This window comes from Falco peregrinus, chromosome 8, assembly GCF_023634155.1.
Source record: "Falco peregrinus isolate bFalPer1 chromosome 8, bFalPer1.pri, whole genome shotgun sequence".
Classification (NCBI taxonomy): domain Eukaryota; kingdom Metazoa; phylum Chordata; class Aves; order Falconiformes; family Falconidae; genus Falco; species Falco peregrinus.
The window spans coordinates 39,975,092-39,988,418 of NC_073728.1; the positions used below are offsets into that span (position 1 = coordinate 39,975,092).

General features: G+C 39.2%; 1 long non-coding RNA gene across 1 annotated transcript in view; it reads left to right on the forward strand.

The window, feature by feature from the left end:
- LOC114013544 (uncharacterized) overlaps window positions 1-13,327 on the forward strand; it is a 135,742-nt gene that overhangs the window by 33,554 nt on the left and 88,861 nt on the right. Inside the window, exons 7-11 of the long non-coding RNA XR_008748485.1 lie at window positions 5,387-6,904; window positions 8,694-8,883; window positions 9,547-9,745; window positions 10,508-10,633; window positions 11,270-11,461. This is a non-coding gene — a long non-coding RNA (uncharacterized LOC114013544). The remainder of the gene's footprint in view (window positions 1-5,386; window positions 6,905-8,693; window positions 8,884-9,546; window positions 9,746-10,507; window positions 10,634-11,269; window positions 11,462-13,327) is intronic.

Genomic DNA, 13,327 nt, shown 5'->3' on the forward strand with positions numbered 1-13,327 from the left:
TTTTTCTGTGAAATAGAGAAAACCCCATCAGCAGGCGTGCATTAGGACATTCTCTTGTGCAGTGTCCGTGAGGAGTGGCTTTGCACAGTCTTGTGTACTTGATGTGCATGGCCAGGCTGCTTGTCTGTTGCCAGCCCTTGTGCAGGGGCATCTGGGCAGCTGTGAACACTGGGGAGGGCTGATGGCAAGCAGAGGTGGAGAGGAGAACACTGCTATGAAGCCTAGCTACAGTAAGGAGATGGTGTCTATCAGATACTGGCTCTTGGGCTTCTTATAGCGAGGGTTGGAGCTCATGAGCCTCATCAATGGGAAAAGTGTCTGATATTCAGCCACACGGTGGCAAGGGGAGTTCACATGTATGGTTTTATTTGCCCAAATAACTTAGGGTGAGCTTAATTAATTAATTAAAATAAGCCAGGGTGCACTGTGTCATTTTTCCTGGAGCTGTTCAACCAGAAGGTGTGTGCTGGGGTAGTCTTGGCTCCCATCAGTATCTCCAGTGCTTGCAGAAGCCAGTCCCTAAGGCAGTGACAAGCAATACAGTGTCCTCTGCAAGTGTGACACAGACACCTGCCTGGGATGCGGGTCTACCTGCATGGCTGGGATCCTCCGAGACGGACATTGCTGCGGTCTCTGGGCTGAAGGATGCTTGGGGGGGCAGTAGCAGAGCCAAGGGCACCAAAAGGAGAGGAGTGCCACATGGCAATTAAAATAACTGCTGGAAATGGGGAGCTTCTAGGGGAAAATAGCTTGCCTTCGTATAAGTCCCTTTATGCGTGCAAATCTGTGGACAGTGTGATGAAAATGTGTTGTTGTATGTTACCCAAGCAAATTTCATGAGGGGGGAGAAAAATTTTTCTTTGCCAAAATGATTCTGTTACACACGCACTACTTGTTAATGTGGGTGAGTTTAGTTTTTTTTATTTTTAAATTTTTTTAGGTAGTGCATGTTTCTCATTATTTTAATTGGGAAAAGCTTGATAAAAGAGAATGTACACTTCACATGTCAAAGAACATGCTAAAGCTTTTTTATTCATGTGTGAAACCTGTTTATATGCCACTTTATATGATTTTCTTTTTAAATTTTGTTAGCTGAATTTTAGTGCTCTTTAAAGTAAAAGTGATAGCAACCAGGTGCACTATGGGGTAGATGACATAACCCTGCCAACACACCTACATGAATAACTCCCATGTTCCCAGTCTCTGCCGTTTGTGCGGGATCAGGCAGTTATTTTGTGCTGTGGATACATCAAAGGCTCTCAGGCAGACATGACCACCAGCCTGATTTTGAGCCTGCATACTCTATTTCATTCCTCTAAAGAGAAATACTGATTTAAAAAAACCCAAAAAACCCAAACCAACCAAAACATCGTTCTTCTCAGATTTTACATTTTTGTTTACTTAATTTTTCTCTAATATTTTTCAATTCTGATGAGAATTAAAATAAAACTAAACAATAAACTAAGCATCCCCTACTTCACCTTTTCTGGCTCAACCGACTGAAGCCTTCCCATGGCTGTTCAAAGAGCATATGGAGGGAATGCCACTTGTCTGTTAAACAATCGACAGTAAACATACGTATTTATGAGGATAGCGAGAGGCACAAACTGCATCCCATGCAGCCGCTGCTGCCTGTACGTACACAAACCTGTTACTGCTTAAAGATTTAAACATTTTCTATGGGTATTTTTTTTTAAACACCTCAACACGGTGAAGCAAAGACATTTGCAACCTGCCTTTAAGAAAAGAAAGAAAGAAAAAGCTTTTTATTATTTCTCTTCAAGCCTTTGATCCTGACTTTCCAGTCATGGGAACGAGGAGAAGTCGTCTTCCGTGAACTGTGAGTAGGAAGCTGAGAGGGAATCGGCAGATGAGTTTGAACGTTAGGCCTTGTTTATATTGGGGATTAAGTCATTTGTGGTCAGTAACCAATGCAGCTGGGCTGCTGCATGCTCCCGGTTCACATCAGATGACATTACTGGAGTGAGAACTGGGGGCATGCTCAGCTGCTGGAAGGGGTGGTTTCTGCCCCTGCTGCCTGCGCGGGGGCATTTCGCTCCCTGCCGGATCGGGGTAAATCCAGACCGGAGACAACCTTGTGTTTTCCGTCCTTGTGTTTCCAACATGTCAGGTTGGAGCAGCGCTCCTTGGGCAAATGGAAATCTTCAGAGGAAAAGAAGGTTCTGAAGAGATTGATCAAAACCATAATTTTATGGGTGTAGCAATAAACAGCCAAGCCAAGGCTGAGCTGCAGAAAAGAGCCGCTCAGAGCGGCTGCTACTTGGCATTTCTCAAGGTCCTAAAGAAGACAATAATCAGAAGATAGGGAAGCGAAGGGGGAAAAAAAATGCTTAAATTGCTGCAATGTTCTGTCTGTGTGAACACTTCAAACATCTGTCTGCATTTTGAAATATCCTGGGTTGTGCTCTGAAAGTATTAAGACTTTTTCCAAAGGTGATTTTATTGTCAACTACTATTAAGCAAGATTTATTTTTTTTTTTTCTAGAAGCCACATGGTTAACATCTTTCTGTGCTTCTAAATATAAACTTGCTTCCCACTAGTATTATCCAGGTCTCATTCCTTCTCTATTTCTCTTCCCTTTTTTCTTCTCCTCTCCTCTCCTCTCCTCTCCCTCTTTCTCTTTCTGTCACTGTGCGCATTTGATGAGGCTCTGAGTTACAACTGGACGCTGCAAGGATGGATTCCTTTTGTGATCTGTGCTGAGTTATACTAAAACTTTCTGTAAAGTTTTACTTTCGTGGAGTGCTATATAGTGACTTTTTATGTGTCTAAGAAATGGAAACATTTTGTCTCGTATAAAAAAAAAAAAAAGAAATATTTTTATACTGTGCTCCATTCACAGACCACATCAGAGGTATTCTAAGAATAGAATAGATCAAATATATTTTATGGAAATATAATGAGAAAAGGATGTGTTCCCAAAACTCACTCTGAACAAAGGAATGCAACATAGTCAGGAATACTTTAATGCGCCTAACAATTTTCTCATGTGAAAGGCTGAAGGAACAGTCTTGGTTTGAAGAAATCTTCCAATTCTCCCCAGGCACCCTGAACTTGAAATCAGAACTAGAAAAGCTATATATTACAAAAAAGAAAATGTATGGAAAAAGTGACTGAGGGCATTAACCATAAAAGACATTTTGAAAAGAAAAATAACATCAATATGAAACATTTTGTCATGTTTCATTTCATTGATCATATATTTATTTTATGTGCTCTGGAGCGCTGAAGCTTAGATGTAACTACATTTCAGGGGCTTCATATTAGACCTGTCATTCTCTTTGTGGTGAAAACTAAATAGTGAGGAAAAAATAAAATAGATTGCAATTATTAGATTTGGGTTGGATTCCATCGGATGTGCTTAGAAACTTCAGAAATTGAACTTAGAAAATGAGACATAACATTAACAGCTATTAAAGACACTGCCTGCACGACAGATAGAGAAGTAGGAGGGACACCTTCCATGTAAAATAATGCATCTTTCTCACAGTAAAGCAATATGTTCACCTTAAATAGGCTTGTAATTAAAACTGCCAGTGTTGATTAGATCAACTGTGTAGCAAAGATGCATTTGTATTAGTTCTAATTAAATCTATTTTAAACAAGTTGAAGTTACAGATTGTTTTTTTCTGCTCCCTGATACAATGGCATGTATTCCAGCTGCTGTATATAGCTCCCAAGTAGCACGGATCTCTGTTTAAAGGGCTCAGCCTCTTCTGTAGCTGGTTTAGGATCCCAAGTTAGTTCTGCCTCACGTTTGGACTTCTTTCCTAGGCAAAACCTGCAATTATTTAAAATAGGGTTGTTACAGGAGCACGATGGATGGGATCAGGCTACTGTTAGCATCATCAGAAATTTTTTTAGCATTGTTAATGAAAATGAAAGCATTTGTCATAACTTGGGCTCTTGAGTTATTGGTCCTAATATGTTTTCCAATAAATATAAAGTTGGCTTAGAAGTTAGTAGCAGGCAGAAGTGGGGTAGGGAAAGGCACAAACTTGGGGAACTCTGGCAGCCCTTAGCATGTTCTCACAGCTTTCTCCTGTGCTGGGTGGCATTTCTCACACTAGGCATCTTTGAAGATTGCTGGTATAAAGCCCAACGAGATACAGCACTGTGTTTTCAAAACTCCCTGTTGGAGTCTGACACCCTGTTAGAGCTGAAAGATATACCCTCCTTGAATTGACTGCAATGAAGATTTGGCCCTGAGTGGGTATTTTCAGATATATCGAGCAATGCAATCGATGAATGGTAACAAAGTCTTAGCGTAGCGGTAATATATGCAATGGCGTTTTATGCGCTTCAGGTCTCTGGACAGGCTTTCAAAGGTGTAACTCTATGGGAATAACAACAACCTTTCTCTTGGCTCCTCATCCATCCTCTCAGCACAGAGGCGATCATTGGTGCAAAGCGGTTGGAGCCTTTTGGCTCCTCCCTAGCGCTGAACCATGCTGTTGGGCCTTCTCCTTCTCACAGTCCTGGTGGCTGCCAAGACCATTTTCTCCTAGACAGGATGTGTCTGGAGCACAGAGCTCCATTACTGGCGAGGTCCCTGGGGTGGGGGTGATGGCCAGAGATGCTGGCTCACCTCTGGGCACAAAGTGGCTCTGCTGCTCAGGAGCAATCCTTGACTCCCAGTAGCTGAGCAGGTCAGGATTGATGCTCGTGGCTCTGTGCATGCCACCTTTCTTTTTGAAACAACCTGAGTATGCTCGAAACCTCCAGGAACTCAGAGTGCTGTGTTTCGGCTTGTAACACAACTGGAAAAAATAAGTTGCGCTATGTTCTCATATTGATTTTCCTTCTCTTGGTGCAACATTTTCAATTTAAATGGCAGCAGACTGAGGCACAAAATTGGAAAAAATGTTCTGAGCTACACAACTGGGAAAAGAGCCTGATTTTCTGATTTTGTGTCCATGTTATCCAATTAAATTTTGTCACTGTCCTGTGATTTCATGTCCAGTGCGGTATTGCTTTCACAGAAGAGCTAATTATGGAATAAGATAAGTATGAAAGTGCTTCTGTTTAATTAATATTATATAGTATATCCAGGAAGACTATTTTTTCCCTAAAATTGTTTTAATTAACATGAAAGAAAAGCTTTTGCTGACTTTTTATTGTCACAAGATAGAGAGAAAATTATTTCATGCGAACGTTGGACTATATTTAGCTTCTATCTCTCTATCTACAACAGAAAAATTGAAAATTATTTTATGTTAGATTGTATTGCTTCTTTTAATTTCATAAGGGTTTCCTTCAAGTACCATTAAATAATGATATAATCTTTGGAATATTAGTTAACAGATGATAAATATTTAATTTTTGTTGTTTGGTTTTGTGTTTTGTCCTTTTTATATTTCTTAGCTGAGGAAGGAATCTTCCACCTTCCAGAAACCTGATATTTTGGACCAGATCCCTCTCTGAACAGGTTGTATGCTGCCCTTTTCAAAATATAGCTATCAGAAGATGCCCTTCAGCAGATGTGTTAAGAGGACTTGGTGAGCTTAACATGTTTCGCCTGCTTAATTTAATTTGGAAAAATTCAACCAGAAAATGAAGTTATTAACAGGTTGGTACATTCAGAGATAAGATGATGTCACAGGAAAGCAGTCAAGTGGGTTGCTTGTCAAAATATAAAATATGTATCTGTCAGAAGCAAATGATAGGTAAGCTGTGGCTGGGTGTAGGATGCAGTGAAAATAGCGTGCTAAAAATTGAAACCGAATCCCACCAGTCTGGAGCACAAGCTTTTAGTAACTATTGTGGTGATCAGAAATACAACAATTCTGGGGACATGAACTGCACTGCTTAAACACAGTACACGTAATTTCTTGGCACCAGTAGCCAGAAGCTTGTACATCGGTATTAGACCTCAAGCAAACAGGAGAGACCTCAAACGTGTGGCTATTTCAACAGATGTCTTTGGAACTGGGACGCCCCATTAGCTTGGTTATGCCAAAATGAGGATTAATAAATCTTTCCTGGAGTGACTTGAGGACCTTCAAGGCCTTAAAATGAGAAAATGGAGTCTGTCTAGCCAACGTGATGAGCCTTTTTCTATTAGAGAGGTTTAGATCAAAGAAAGAAGTCTCTAGTGTGTTCTCTAGGAACACGTACGTGTCACGTCAGTCACAAGCCTCTTCCTGCCTTCTGGCTTACTATATAAAATAGCTGGCACCAGGAGTTTAAAGTTAATAAACTCGGGAATTTTAAACGGCAATTTGGAGTCTCCTATGAGCAAAACAGAATAGGCTACTTAGCAAGGAATGCAGTCAAACTCTCAAATACCATGATGCTAAAATGAAAGAAACGCCATTATAATAAATGTCAGTATTGTGTTATCATTGAAGTTGGGAAAATGATCCCACTAATGTGGAACTTCATTCACTATGAGTTGCAAAACGGAGCTTTAAGACTGTAAACTCCTGGGGACAGCCCATGAAATCTCTCAGTTTGCTCAGGATCTTCCATGATGCAGAGTTTAATTGTCATTGGGAACTCTCAGGACTAGCAGAATACAAATAATAGAACTCCTAAATAAAATGCTGCTCTTATATTTAAATGTCAGAAGGGACTAGTGTGACCTCTTGATCTATGAGCCATAGGGCTTTGTTCAGTAATACCACCATGATATTTCTAATTTATGCTTCAGCTTACACAGTTCCTAAAGCCTCAGCTCGAGAAATAGTCCTCAGGAAATATAAGTTTTAATGTTGTTCTTATGTTAACTTTTTTTCCCTTGTATTTAAAATATTTCCTATTGAAATTTCTTTAGCTTTAACTTTTAACCTTTGGATTTTATTCTTCTTTTTATGCTTGAATAAACTTACATCAAAACCCTTCTCTTTTATAAATAAAACAGGTGGAGTTTAAATCTGTAAGGTGGGTTTTTAAAAATTTTAGTGTGTTTGGTCATTTAAGTTTTCTTTTTTTATTTTCCTAAGTCTTTTTCCCAGGAATTTTACCATATTTATTACTGTGTGAATGCCAGAAATGAACGTTGGTTTTGGTTTTTTTTGTAATGACTTCCCCAGTGCTGTACACAGAGGAGACAGCACATCTCTGCTGCTGTGTATTATCCTCCATTTTCTGTACTCAAGGATCATATTCATACTTGGGGACTTCATGCTGTTGGCATTATATGTGCTGTGTTTCCTCCGTGTCATGCTAATTTTTTATTCAGCAATAAATGTACTGGTGATATAGAATGAACTATATCATTTGCTGTATGCATTAATAGTGATATCATATGTAATATTATTGCTGCCACACGTAAGTTTATAACACAGATGTGTATCAACTTTTAAAGTTGAACATATCCTTTTTTTTGGTTAAAATCTGGAAATAAATTGCACATCTCCCAGCATGAGCAACTTGGTTTTAGACTTGTGTAATGACAATGCCCTCGTAATTGAAAGAAAAAAGAAAAAGGAAATTTGGGAGACTATCAGTCTACATGTGGTATACTTTTTTTCCTAAATTGAAAATAATAAAAAAAAAAATCCAATGACACATTTGGGCTGAAAAACTGTTTGCTGCACATGTTTTATATATGTGGGTTTATTACAGAGATCATGTGTCTTAATTAGGTAATTTATATTGTGTTATCCAAAGAAGATGTTCTTGTTCAATTGAACACACAATAAAAGTTTCAAGAAAACTTGTTAATCCTGTATTTACAGAGATCAGTGCATGGATACGGAATAGCAACAACTACAAATCTCTCTATGCTGGTACAGTTACCTGCTAGATTATATTCCCTGGAGAATCAGTTTGTTACATATGTACATGCAGTATAGGTAAGGGTGAGCTGTATTTTTAGTAGGACCTTTTCTTTTTAATTCTCTTCCTGAAACTAAACTTATTAGCTTTACCCACCAGACAACTTTAAAGGCAAAAGCAAAAATTTAATGATAAATTAAACTACCCCCAGGGAGGAAAGCTCAGTTATTGTATTATCCTGGGAAGTCTGGCCCTCTTTGAGCTGTGCTCTTTCAAGGGGGTAATGGCAACTTGAATTGGAGATCTCCTGACTTTTTTTCTTCCTTCCCACAAAACGCCGATATTTCCTAAGCCAATGTTCTGTTTCCTTGTACTGATCTGATACTGTTCACCCAGAAACTGAATCTAGTTATCACTGGTTACGCTAATTGAGATCTCTTAGTTTCTCTTCCTCTTTGTCATTAAGCTGGATTTGAGTTTCACATACCCTTGCAATTACTTTGAAATTCCAAGTCTCCTTGCAACTACTTTGAGAAATCTGAAAGCTAAATGATTCCCAAGTCAAAAATATGATGTTCCCTAGTTGAAAGGCAAAAAGCAATATTGTTATATTTGTATTCTGATGAAATTCATTATGTACAATATAATTTGTGTCTCCATAACAATCTACTCTTCTTCAATTAGGGATTAAGCCAGATACTGTATTTCTTCCAGATCTTTGTAGTAACTTTTTTTTTTTTTCATTGAGAATACAGAAGGAATTTGAAATGTGTGTCACTGGCAGTAAAATACAAGTTTACAGGGTTTTTCTTCTGTTTATGGTAAATCAACTACAGAACAGGAACCCATGGCATTAGTCCAGGAAACTGAGATTGTGAAGTTAGGAAGTAGAAAGACGCACAGAAAATCATGTTTATAAATCTTGATGAACATCTTCCTTGCTATGCAGTGAGGACCTGCTTCAGCTGTCTTTGAAGTCAACGGGAAACGTCCCACCAGCTCCCAGCAGGAGTTGGCTCAGACCCTGATGGTTCACATTGATGCCCCATTTGGGGTGGGATACAGCGGGATGCAGTGCATGCAGAGGACTGTAGCTGATGGGATCCATCCAAGGGCCTTGGATGCATTGGAAAATGAAGGTGAAGAAATGAAGTTAATTATCACACCTCATCAGACCCCTTTTTATATTCATGGGAACCCAAGAGCACTAAAAATGGTGCTATGTGGATGGCCAACTTGTTGATGTGTTACGAGCCCTAGCTGCTGTCCACAGCTCCGTTCCTCTGAACAGTATTTGAAGTGTAGCCTGGGAGAGATCTGTTGTAATTTGCTCTCCTCCTTTCTGTATTTATAAGCCTACAATATTGTAAGTTTTTACTGTGGGTGGACAAGCAACATCCACTCATATCAAAGAAGATACAAGTACAGATAAATATAACTTTATACATTCATTTTTATATAACTTATGCAAATGTATGCGCAAGTTAGTCACAGTCTCCAGGCTGGCAGCAGATAGATGATGTGGCCATTGTTGTAGCTTCGTTCAGACACCTGTGTTGCTGGATGATCCTGCTTCCTGTAAAAAGAACTTTGCATGCGTGTGTTTGCTTTGTGTCTGCTAAAGCAAGGTTTGGCTGGAAAAAAATAAGTGTATGGGACAGAGAGGGCACAGTCCCAGCAGTAGTTCACCTCTCTTACCAAGGTAGGGCTCAGACAAATTGCTCCTTGTGGTGGTTGTTTGGTTTTGTTTTATTATTTTTTTTAAAATTTTATTTTTATTTTTTTTTTGTTTTCTCTTGAAGGCATTCGCAAGAACTGTTGAAGTCTGGAAACTTGAGGAATGAACCCCAAGGGGTTGGCATGTGTGTGGACTGTGGCCCTCACTGGCATCTACCACCTTGCTCAATGCCCCAGCCCACCTCCAGTGACAGCGGGATTGTTGGTCTTTGCCTTTTGAATAAAACCAGTGTTGTTCTCCCCATCGCATTGCTGGTTGCTCCAGTAATGGCCTGTTTTACCTAGCGTTTGCTGTTAAGTACTAACTGACCATCTTAAAAAGAAAATCCAAGTATACAGACACACAGCAGCTTAGTGTCCTTGTCTTATAGGAACCTATCTGCTGTTCTCCAAAGACTAAACAAAACAAAAAGGCCAATTTTGGTATGCCAGGTTCAATGGTCCAAATTAATATTTGTAATTTTCATTCTTATATTAACCATCCACTAATAACTTGGTCCCTACTGATTAGATTGTAGGTTTTAGTGTTTGAATTTTAATAATTCTGATTAATGGTAGGGTATTTATTATATCGCTTTGTATGTGCGTTCACTCTTCCATCATGAGATCTCAAAGCACTCTATTAAATAGCACCAAATCTTTGTAAAGTATAGGAATTTTAGCCTATTGAGTTTAAAATATCAGATAAGGGTAGTAATGAGAACGAACAGTTTTCTCAAAGTTCATTTCAGAGCCTTGCACTGATTCTCTGCAATATTTAAACAGTGGAAGAAATTAAGCTCCAGAAAACTTGATTCCCACTTCTAACCACTAAATTATGAATCTCTTTACCTCCCCATTCTGAATTTCAAGTAATCTTTGACAAATTTGTATTTGGGAGTCTTTAAATATGAATAGTGATATCTATATCAATATTTTTAATATGCACTATTAAAAGACACAAATCTACATTTGCAAAGCTTTGATGTGCTTACAAAACCGAACTTTTAAATGAAAGTATGTTTTTAAATCATGTCTGTATCACAGAAAACTATTAAGACTAGTCTCACAAAGATCTGCATGTTCCTGGAGCAATGACTCACATGTCCCTGCAGTGGTGCCCTGGGAGCATCATAGATATCTGATGGAACAGACCTGCTCAGCATCTCACAGGTTGGTTCTCAAACCATTTTCATTGTGTTTCCTCCTTTTTGTGAATTCTGTGGTTTGGTTTGGTTTTTTTTTAAATCTTTGTTCCTGTATATGTGTGTGTGTGTTCTTTATATAAATATTTTTGTGTGATTTTTATGGCACTGCAACTGTGAACTGTGAAGATTACCACCTGGAGAACGTGTGCTAAATTCTCATCAGATCTTCATGGTGGACACTTATCTCTCTGATAATGTTGCCTTTCAAATCCAGACACATCAACTACTGTAGATAGCATTGTACTTTTCAGAAAAGTTACACAGGTCTTTTCCTCCTTTCCCATCACTGCACAGCAAGGTGAGAGCTGGTCATTCACATGTATTTCCTACTTCTAAAGGATTTTCATATTTCAGCCTTGTTAGACAGTTCAAACTGAAACGTTAACACTCTTTCTTTTCCATTTGGACATTTTGAGACTCTTACTTAGCTAGTTTAAAAATAATAAATTTGTGACCTTTAGTTGACATCATAAGCTTGCATTTTTAAGGCTGTGCTTATATTTTGAGGTTGCTGGCTGGGAAAATCAAGACTAGCTGAACTGATGGTGATTCTGAATGCTTACCTCCTTTTAATGTTTGTTTGTTTTTTCCTCCCTCTTAGGAGTTTTAGTCTAAAGGTGTGTGTTTGAGTTGCGCTCTGACCAGGTTGCTGAAGGCAAAGGTACTGACAGAGAAGCAGAAATGGTTGGAAAAGCAGTATCGGTAGTATCAGTCTCCCTTTCTCTTCTGCCCTAACCACCAACAGCTGGAGAACAGGCAGCAGAAAGGCAAGAGGATCATGTCTCATGGATGTGTGAGTACAGGCTTGAAACTTGGCAGAGTTTTCAGGAGAAAGGTACAGGTTTCTGTTGCCTTTATTTGAATTTCTGTAATTATATGGAATGGAAGTTTTTAAATGCTAGTGCAAACCTTTGTAAAATACATGAATTTTAGTTATTAAGTTTATGTATGGAATAAATGTAGTAATTTTTTATTATTATTATTATTATTATTATTACTACTACTACTACTACTACTTTATGACTACTTTTACCAAAGAGGTGAACAATGCAGCTAAGCAGCAACAGGTCTAGAACCTAGGTGAGGGGGACAGGAAAAGTGGAGGGAAGAGAAAGGGATGTTATTAGGTGACCAGGGAGATTTCAAACTTTCCCTCTATGACTTCAGGCCCTGGGAACACTGGATTCTGCCCTTTTCAGCAGAAGTGCCATGCAGGGCAGAAATATATGACAGTATGTTCATTGCAGGTTATGGCTCTAAATAGTGATGGGACAGCGCCCATATCTTTCTGGTCTCTGGTCATATGTGGTTGTATAGTGTTTGCTGTCCTTCAGAAGACAAGAAGTGTCTCACAGCCACCTCTATTTCACCCGCTCTTGCATCTGCTGAAACATCTGGTGGTGGCTAGTGTTGGAGACATGACAGTAGACGTGTTGGGGAACCAGTCTGGCTCAGGATAAGAGTGTTTATGTTTCTCTGTGCTGCATTGGGAGATCTGAAGTCTTTCATGATCTGACCTTTAGGAAGTTGAAATGCTCAGAGCAGGGTTGTCATTGAGCAAACAGCATTTCCTGCTTAAAACTCGGGGAGACATGTTTTTATTTTGCTTGTATGTTTATAACCAGTGATTAAATATTGAGTGTTTTTAAAACTTTCACCTTAGACCATCAGCTTTTTATTATTAAAAATACCATGCTTTTTTCCTCAGTGGTACACTTTTGTAGAATGCGGTCATGTGGGAATAGTGTTGACTAATAATTATTTACTTGGTTGGACTGGTTAGTTTTCCTCCAAACGAGGTACTTTATTTTAGCAGTGCCATCTTCTCTTAAATAGTTATTTAGAGAAAAACTGCAGAAGATAGCAACTTTGCAGAGGAGGAAAAAAAAAACCCCAACAAAAAACACCAAACCAAAAAAACCAACCACACTCAAGTTGGAAGGGCTTAGAATAAATTATTGCATGTCATTCTGTGGGAAAATCTTCCCGTACGAATGCTGTGTTGTTCACAATGTGAGTGCCAGATCCACTCAGCTCTGTTTTGCACTTCTGTCACCCTTATCACTCATGAGACGATACTCTTCTACTGTAAGTGCTACCCCCAGTGGCATGTATTCATTTATAGGACTTGCATACTTATGCTTAAGTCAGACACCCAAGAGGCACAGGATGAATTGACAGTATAGGCAGATGCTTTCAGCAAAGAAACCAGGATGTTAAAAGAGCTTTAGCGTGGTTATTGTTTTGCCAGGCAAATTCATGTACTTGTCATCAAGGTGTTCGGGAGTATTTCAGCCTCGTTGTACAAGCTGAATACAAGAGCTGTAATCAAGAGTTACATCATTTGGTGAGACAAGACCTTGAGGAATACAGCAAAGGGAAATGTGCATAATTAGAACAGTTCAGTTACAAGGGAAAGGGGCTTTGATAGTGTTAGAAATGCGGCTGAAACACACAGTCTCCATTGCCCTGTCATCAGGCATTAGATGGTAGATGTCAGTGGGCCGGGGAGACCTCACAATCCAGTCAAGGAGTGTGGGGGTCTGTCTTCCAACCTTCCCAACCCTCAGCAGCCCATCTAAGGTGACCATCTGCAAAGCCACAAGCCATCTCCTCTCTGCTGACAAACAGAGATGGAAAAAAAAGGGTCACTAACTAA